This window comes from Cricetulus griseus, chromosome 2, assembly GCF_003668045.3.
Source record: "Cricetulus griseus strain 17A/GY chromosome 2, alternate assembly CriGri-PICRH-1.0, whole genome shotgun sequence".
Classification (NCBI taxonomy): domain Eukaryota; kingdom Metazoa; phylum Chordata; class Mammalia; order Rodentia; family Cricetidae; genus Cricetulus; species Cricetulus griseus.
This window is the reverse complement of record NC_048595.1, coordinates 398,642,128-398,651,186: the sequence shown is the minus strand read 5'-3', so window position 1 is coordinate 398,651,186 and position 9,059 is coordinate 398,642,128.

The window sequence follows — 9,059 nt, the reverse complement described above, 5'->3', positions numbered from 1 at the left end:
TGGCATCAAACTCGCAGAGATCTCCTGCCTCTGCCTCCTAAGTGGGTGAGATTAAAGTCTTGCCTGTGGGGCTTCTTGTTGCTATTCTTGACCCTGTTAGAATTTACTGTTACCTATTTTTTAACTTGTTTTTGTTTTGTTTTGTTTTTTTGAAACAGGGTCTCCTGTAGCTTAGGTAGCTTCAAACTAATTGTGTAGCCAATGACCTTGAACTTCTGAACACCCTGTTTTGACCTCCCCAGGTACAGGATTATAGGTACTAGCCAACACACTTGACCTAGTATAACCTTCTGGTAAACAAGCTTGGCATTGTCTTATTGGCCTGAACCTGAAAGGGGTGATAGCACATCCTGGTAACCTCAGCATTTGGGAACTGTGGCAGGTCTATACACTGCCTGTTCAAAGCCTGTTTGGGCTACATATCCAAGAACCTGCTTTTGTTTTGTTTTTTTTTTGTTGTTGTTGTTGTTTTGTTTTTGTTTTTCGAGACAGGGTTCTTCTGTGTAGCTTTGGAACCTATCCTGGCACTTGCTCTAGAGATCAGTCTGGCCTCGAGCTCACAGAGATCCACCTGCCTCTGCCTCCCGAGTGCTGGGATTAAAGGCGTGCGCCACCAATGCCCGGCTCCAAGAACCTGCTTTTAACAAAACAAAACTAAAACAAATACCAAAAGAGGAAGGAGGAGGAGGAGGAGGAGGAGGAGGAGGAGGAGGAGGAGGAGGAGAAGGAGAAGAAGAAGAAGAAGAAGAAGAAGAAGAAGAAGAAGAAGAAGAAGAAGAAGAAGAAGAAGAAGAAGAAGAAGAAGAAATTTGAACATATAGTTTAACTAAGGTCAATATTCTCCAGAAACTGTGATGTTCAAGAATGTGCACCGGGGCTAGAGAGATGGCTTAGAGGTTAAGAGCACTTGTTACTCTCCCAGAGGACCTGGGTTCAGTTCCCAGCACCCACATGGTGGCTCACAACTGTCCCATCCTAGGGGATCCAACACCTTCTTCTAGCCTCTGTGGGCCCCAAGCACACACATAGTGCACATACATGCCGACAAACCGCCTGTACACATAACAATTTAAAAAGTGTGCATAGATGCTTTGTTTGTGATAGTCTAAATTGAACCATCTTCCAAATCTATGAATACAAGGATGGGAGGATGAATGGTGGCATATGGATACAGGGCTGTTATGCAACAATAAAGAAAATTCTGTGGCCGGGTGGTGGTGGTGAATGTCCTTAATCCCAGCACTGAGGAGGCAGAGGCAGGCGGATCTCTGTGAGTTCCAGACCAGCCTGGTTTACAAGAGCTAGTTCCAGGACAGCCTCCAAAGCAACAGAGAAACCTTTAAAAATGTGTAACAACATAGACATATCTCACAGAAAAGTTAAGCAAAATAAGAGAGAAAAGAGTTACACTATCATTCTATTAGAAAAGCCTAAAAACAAGGAAAATGGAGACAGGTAAGATTGCAAATGTAATCCATGTGATGCTTGCCCTTGAGAAACTAAGGCAGGGAGATCATGCATTTGAGGCTAGCATGGGCTACACAGTAGGAAAAAAAAAAAGGCAAAATTGAGTTGTTTAGAGACATTAGGTGCTACAGTAGAACAAATGCAAAAGGAGAGTTAAGGATCTAGCTCATTTAGTTAAAGGTTTGCCATGTAAGCACAAAGGCCGGAGTTTGGTCCCAGTGTGAGGTGGTGTATGCTTATAATCCCAGCACTGGGGCTGGAGAGATGGCTCAGAAGTTAAGAGCACTGGCTGTTCTTCCAGAGGTCCTGAGTTCAATTCCCAGCAACCACATGGTGGCTCACAACCATCTATTGTGAGATCTGGTGCCTTCTTCTGGTGTGCAGATATACATGGAAGCAGAATGTTGTATACTAAATAAATAAAATCTTAAAAAAAAATAATCCCAGCACTGGGAAAAGGAGACAGGTGGATCCCTGGAACCCATTGGTCAGTCATCTTAACCTACTTGGTGAGCTCTGGCTCACTGCAAGATTGTTTTAAAAACAGAATGGGAGCTGGGCATTGGTGGTGCACCCCCTTTAATCCTAGCACTTGGGAGGCAGAGGCAGGCGGATCTCTGTGAATTCGAGGCCAGCCTGGTCTCCAGAGCGATTGCAAGGATAGGCTCCAAAGCTACACAGAGAAACCCTGTCTCGAAAAACGGAAAAAAAAAAAAAAAAAAAAACAAAACAAAACAAAAAAAACCCAGAATGGGAGCTGGGTAGTGGTGGCTCACCCCTTTAAACCCAGTACTTGGGAGGTAGAGGCAGTCAGATCTCTGCATTCCAGGCCAGCCTGGTTTACACAGTGAATTCCAGGTAAACCAGGACTCCAAAGTGAGACCCTGTCTCAAGGGAAAAAATTTAAATGCACCTTGATCCGTCTAGGTACAGGGAGCAATGTTTATTTGATTGAGAGAGGGTTACCTAGTTTTTAATGTTAATAGTGCATTGAGAACATAATAAAGAGCTGCTGCTGGTGGTGGTGGTGGCACACACCTTTAATCTCAGCTCTTAGGAGGCAGAGGCAGGCAGATTTCTGAGTTCAAAGCCTGCCTGGTCTACAGAGCAAATTCCAGGACAGCCAGAGCTGTCTAAAACCCTGTCTTAAAACACACAACAACAACAACAAAAACAAAAACTGCCACAGAATGGGGCCTGGAGAGATGGCTTTGCAGGTAAGAGCATTTGCTGTTTTTGCAAACCCGTGGGTTCAGGTCCTAATACCCACATGGTAGATGACAACTGTCTGGACTCCAGTTCCAGGGAATCAGATTCCCTCTTCTGGCCTCTGAGGGCAATACACAAATGCTGTACACTTACAAATGGGCAGGAAAACACTCATATACATAACTTACAAACAAATAAAATCTTTAGAAAGCAAACAAAAAACATGGGGTGAATGATTCATGAAAAACACCATCTGAGGCTGATCTACACACATGTATACACTTGCACACATACATATACTTGTACACACATGCATACACTTAGACACACTTGTATACATTTATATACACATGTATATACTTGTACATAGATGTATATACCTGTACACACAACTATACACTTGAACACACACACTTGTATACACATATATACATATGAAAGACCCCACACATAAACAAACCCTTGCACACAAAAATAAACAATAATAAAATAAATTCTTTGGGGGGCTGGAGAGATGGCTCAGAGGTTAAGAGCACCGACTGCTCTTCCAAAGGTCCTGAGTTCAATTCCCAGCAACCACATGGTGGCTCACAACCATCCATCATGAGATCTGGTGCCCTCTTCTGGTGTGCAGATATATATGGAAGCAGAATGTTGTATACATAATAAATAAATAAGATCTTTAAAAATAAATAAATAAATTCTTTGTTTACAGTTATTACAAATGTCAAGTTGCTGGTTGGTTTTCTCCTTTTACAGTGTGGGTCTGAAGAATAGAACTAAGGTTATTGAGCTTGGCAGGAAGCCTCTTCACCCTCTGAGTCATCTCACTAGCCTTGCTTTATTTCTTTTCTTTGTTTGTTTTTCAAGACAGGGTTTCTCTGTGGGGTTTCTCTGTGTAACCTTGGCTGTCCTAGAACTTGCTCTGTAGACCAAGCTGGCTTCGAAATCACAGAGATCCACCTGCCTCTGACTTCCCTAGTGTGGGATTAAAGGCATGCGCCACCACCACCAGCTGATTTCTTTATTGACATTTCAAAGAAAATTTTTCTATTTTTATGTGTGCATGTGTATGTATGTGTGTGTGTGTATGTGTCATACATGTGTGTAGGTGCTCAAAGAGGCCAGGAAAAGGTGTCCAATCCCCTACAGCTGGGGTTACAGGCAATTGTGAGCTACCTAATCTCAGTGTTGGATTGTCTGGTGGTACTCTTGACCACCAAGCTACTTCATTCTTCCCTGGATTTTTTTTTTTTTCTTGAGACAGGATCTCAGGTGGCCCCAGACTCACTACATAGCTAAGCATGGCCTTCTACTTCTGCTCCTGCTCCTACCACTTCTGTTTGCCAACCACTGAACTTATAAGCAAGGTTTGCACCACCATGCCCAACTTGTCCTTAATATACTTATACCCCCCCACACACATTCATACACACACACACACACACACACACACACACACACACACACACTCAGGACAAAAAGAAAAATACTCTTCCTGTGCTGGGGAATATAACTGCTGGTAGATTGCTTACTTGGTAAGTATAAAGCCCTAGGTTCCTTCTGGTCTCTAATACCACATAAATAGATACTGCATGCCTGTAATCCTGTATTCAGGATCAGAAGTTCAAGATTGTCTGAGGCTACGTAGCAAGTTCAAGGCTAGTTTGGGACACTGAAGTTAGACATTTTCTAGTCCATATACACATCTCTCTCACAGACCTTGAGGAGAGTGACGTCTTTATTTCTGGCACCTGTCAGTGCCTTGTGTGTATAAGATGCTCAAAAAAAAAAAAAAAAAAAAAGCTTGAGGGGGACTGGAGAGATCACTTAGTGGTTAAGAGCTCTGGCTGCTCTTCCAGAGGTTCTGAGTTCAATCAATTTCCACATGATGGCTCACAATCATCTATAGTTGGATCTGATGCCCTCTTCCGGAATACAAGCATACATGCAGATAGAGCACACACACACACACACACACACACACACACACACACACACACACATATATATATATATAATATAAAAAAGAAAAATGATGCTTGCAGAATTAGGTTATATTTAATATTCAAGTCTCTTGGAAAGGCATAAAAGGCCTGCTATGATCAAGAGAGCTCATGACTGCCAATACCTGGGTTATTATTGTGGTTCAGCTATGTCCTAGCTGTGTGACATTGGGCAAGTCACTCAGCTTCTCTGCTGCTCTCTCTGCTCCCTCTTCTATAAAAGGACGGTGATAACTATGAACTCTCTGGGTCATACTGGTGTGTATTAAATGAGATTATGCACATGCCTATCGCAGAGTAAGTAACCAACAAAGGGAACCCCTCTTCCTTGCCCCACATCTTTTCTTCAAAAAAAAAAAAAAATTCAGATGGCAGGCTGCCAGATATCAAAGAGGATGCTAAAGGGTGGACCCACAGGGTTGGGGTCCCTTGGTTTGGTATCTAGATGTAATTTAGCAGGAGACTGGCAGAGATCTGACTGGAGGTGAGCTGAACTCAGGCACTCAGTTAGAGTTGGCGGAGCAGGCAGAAGGCCTGGGTCCTGGGAGTTTCCAATCAGGGGAAGTCCCAGGTGTGGGTGCAGGGGTGCCAGGCCGGCCCCACCCAACACCCTGGCCTCAGGGGATGTGGGCACAGGTAGAAAAGTAGGTCAGAACAGGGATGGAGCTTAACCCCATTGGTCCCACGACCTCTGCCACCTCCAGAGGTGGCATGGCCACTAAGAGGCCGGTTCCCTCCTCCAAAGGGCCCTCCATTCTTTTCTTTTCTTCAGAAGGAAGAACCTGTGCAACTGGTGTGTAACTCCGTACTAAATACCTTCAAGGCCCTGGGTCTGATCCCAAGCACCGGATTTAAAAAAAAAAAAAAAAAAAAAAAAAAAAAAGCAGTTGAAGGAAGACCTCAGTTAGAACTTGGGTAACCGGGCAATAGATGGAGAGAGAAGGTCCTCCCTCTCCTAAGAGGTTCTGTGCGAAACAGACAGCTGCCCCCGCCCACATGCTTCTGGCAGACACCTGGAGCACTAGCCTCGTATGCACTGCAGCAACTGTGGAGGCAGACATGCTAGCTCCAGGGAATGGGGCAGGTCAGGGCTGGATCTACAGGGAGGGCGGAGTATACAGAGAGGAGAAAGCTTTCTCCCCAGGAGGCTCCAGTCAGGTAAATGCAAGAATCTTCATGCTGGAGAATTTGCCTTTTTGGAGCCTTGACTTCTGTTGGTAACTCTCAAGCCCAGGCCTGTAATTCTTTCCTTTCTGTGCCTCAGTTTCACTCTTTGGAACAGGAGAAGGAATAAATGAAATCATTCTAGCACAGCATTACCATGTGTTCTAGAGTCAGCTTTGGCCAAGAGGAGGCTTTTACTATACCTTCCTTGTGGCATATTGAATGGGGGGGGCACAGGAATAGGGACCCCCCTCTTATTTTTATCAGAGTGATATGATTGAGAGCTACGACCTCAACTTTCCTCTCTTCCTTTCTTCTTCCCAGAAAGCTCTCTTGATGCCCCTGGCTGCGTGTAAACACACCCTGTAGCACCTCTCCATCCTACTTGCCCTAGTTAGTTCACACCTGACACCTCCAACAGACTTTGAGCCAACAAGGGCAGGGACCATATATAAGTATTCCCAGGGCTTAACATACAGTCTGTTCAATACAAATTTGCTGAATTCATGAGTGGTGTATGCCAGGAAAGAAATTCTTAGAACAGTACAGAGTAGTCCTAGAGTGGTATGCCTCAAAACCAAGGCATTATTCTACATGGAGATCTGGACAGCCCTGGGGCCAGTGGGGACCTTCCACATACAAACTTACACATTAGCAGAGCCAACCAGCTGGCAAGTACAGATAGGCCCTGTACAAGGGTAAAACTGAGTAAGCACTGAGGGCAGGGCCAGCACCAGCCTTGGCATAGAGGATACCTGGAGGGAGGACGTGGGCAAAGGAGGGGAGGAGAGACAAGGAAAGGACACGTGTTGTACAAAACATGTTTTCATCATATTCTCCCTTGGTGCCCTGGTCTCCAAGCCCCTCTAGTACTTCTGTGCCTTAATGATGTCCTTGGGGATTGTAACCCAGCTTCCCCCAGCCCCCACAGACATCTGCCAGCAATCTCTGAGTGCAGCATGGGACATGCCTGCAGGACCAGACTGAGCATGAGAAAATGACCCGTTTTGTGTCTTGATGTTGGTGGGGAGGGACAAGGGTGAAAAGTAGGAGTGGGGTAACAGGGCAAAGACAGGGCCAGGAAGACATTCCTGGATCTTCTCCCTGAACTACTCTTGCTCTTTGCTCTGTTAAACAGGTAGGAAAGGAGACTAGAGGGAAGGGTGGCTCAGCAGTTGGGAATGCTTGCTGCTCTTCTGGAGAACCTGGGTTCAGTTCCAGCAACACATAGTACAACTGTCTGTGATTCCAGTTCTGGAGGATCCAAGGCACTCTTTTTTTTTTTTTTTTTTTTTTTTTTGAGGCAGGTCTCTTCATGTTTCCCTGGCTGTCCTGGAACTCACTCTGTAGACCAGGCTGGCCTTTCTTTGCTTCCTGAGTGCTGGGACTGAAGACATGCACCACCAATGCCCCCTTTTGACATTTACTGTCAATGAATGCACACGGTGCACTTACATATACTCTCTCACACACATGCTCATAAATTAATAAATATTTTTTAAAAAGGCAACAAAGGAAGATGTATGATCCTAGGACTCCTGCGTTATCTCTTCTCTGACCTCCCACAGTGAGCAAATGGAGCACCTCTAAATACAGCAAAGCCTAGAAATAGGCTTAATCTTAGGGAAAGGAAGGGGAGCGGAGATCCCTCCACTGGACATATTGAGACTCAGTTGCAAGATGGGTAGTAAAGGAAGGGAGCATTTGAGCATTTGAACTCCTTGGTTTGCTGTGTCTATTTATTTTTGCATTATTGGGACTTGAGCCTAGGATTCTATATTGCTAATCTCTAGTGCTGCACCAAAAAAACTGAGCTACCAGCCCTGCTTTTCCTTTTTTTTTTTTTTTGAGATAAGATCTCACTAATTTGCTCAAGCTGGCCTTACCTTGTAGGCTTGACTTTCTTTTTTAAAGATTTTTAAATTTTATTTTATATTATGTGCATGAGTGACTCACCTGCATGTATGTATGTGGACTTTGAGTGCCTGATCTCCAAGGAGATCATAATAGGTCAGAGTTGTAGATGGTTGTGAGCATCCATGTGGGTCCTGGAAACTAAACCCAGGTCTTCTGCAAGAGTAGCAAGTGATCTTAACTGCTGAGCCATCTCTCCAACCCCAAAGCTTACATTTGTGAATCTCCTGGCTTAGCTTCTTGAGTAGCTGGGATTGCAGGCCTCTGTCACCAGGCCCTGCCGGTTGTGGCTAACTGCTTCTATTACAAACCCCAGTGGTTGGGTCTTGGTGAAGGGGTAGAGACAATTACTGATGAGAGAGGTTACATCGAAAATATTCCTGGCCATCACCTCCTCCCCGTTTCCCATTCTAGTCATAGGCTAAAACAAGGAAATTTCAAGTTAGTAGTTAGTAATAGTAACCAGAATGGATAAATGAACAGTGCTACAAAGACAGAGACATATCTACAAATTAAGACAAAGGGGGAAGGCAGAAACAATGGAATTTTAGACTCACTGTCCCTTTGGATGCTTTTCCATACCCCCCCCCACACACACCCTGTTGACTTCTCCATTCCCATCTGTACCCCAAGCTGCAGTCTCAGAGCTCCAATTCTTGGTCTCTGGGTCAAGGCCCCTGGAATCCTCTAAAGGTAAAAGGAAGAGCTGAGAGAAGTGATAGCCAGTGAGAGCTGAGTAGGGTGGTGCCTGGGTCTGTGTCCCAGTGCCTGGGCAGGAAGGGAACGGTGCCCAAGCCTGGTTCATGAGGACAGGAGACTCATTCACTGTAAACCAAGTACAGATGTGCTGGGGTGGGGTGGGGTGGAGAGGGGGATCAGGGCCACATTCCCAAACCGCAGCTGGGCCCGCCCCTCCTTCCGCCAGCCACCACCAGGCCAGGGCAGGAGGGGTTAACTTTGCAGCCTCCTGGCAGGATCCCTGCCACACAGGCAGCTCACCATCCTACCCCAGTCTGAATGCCAGGGTCCAACTCCCTGCCACACACCCCTCCCACACTGCTGAGAGCTGCTCCCAGGGTAACCGGCAAAGTCAACAGCAGCCAGGCCACCTGGGGACAGGACCCTGGAGTACCTATTCCCAGCTCTTCCCAGCCCTGGAGTGAAAAGGAGAGCTTGTCTGAACCCTCATTGACGTCTCTGGTCTCCTGGGACAGTCAAGGCATGCCTCTTCTTCCCCCCTCTCTTTCACCTGGTAATGGCTACCCAAAGAAGTCTTTCCCAGGAGGGGGATACCTGGCC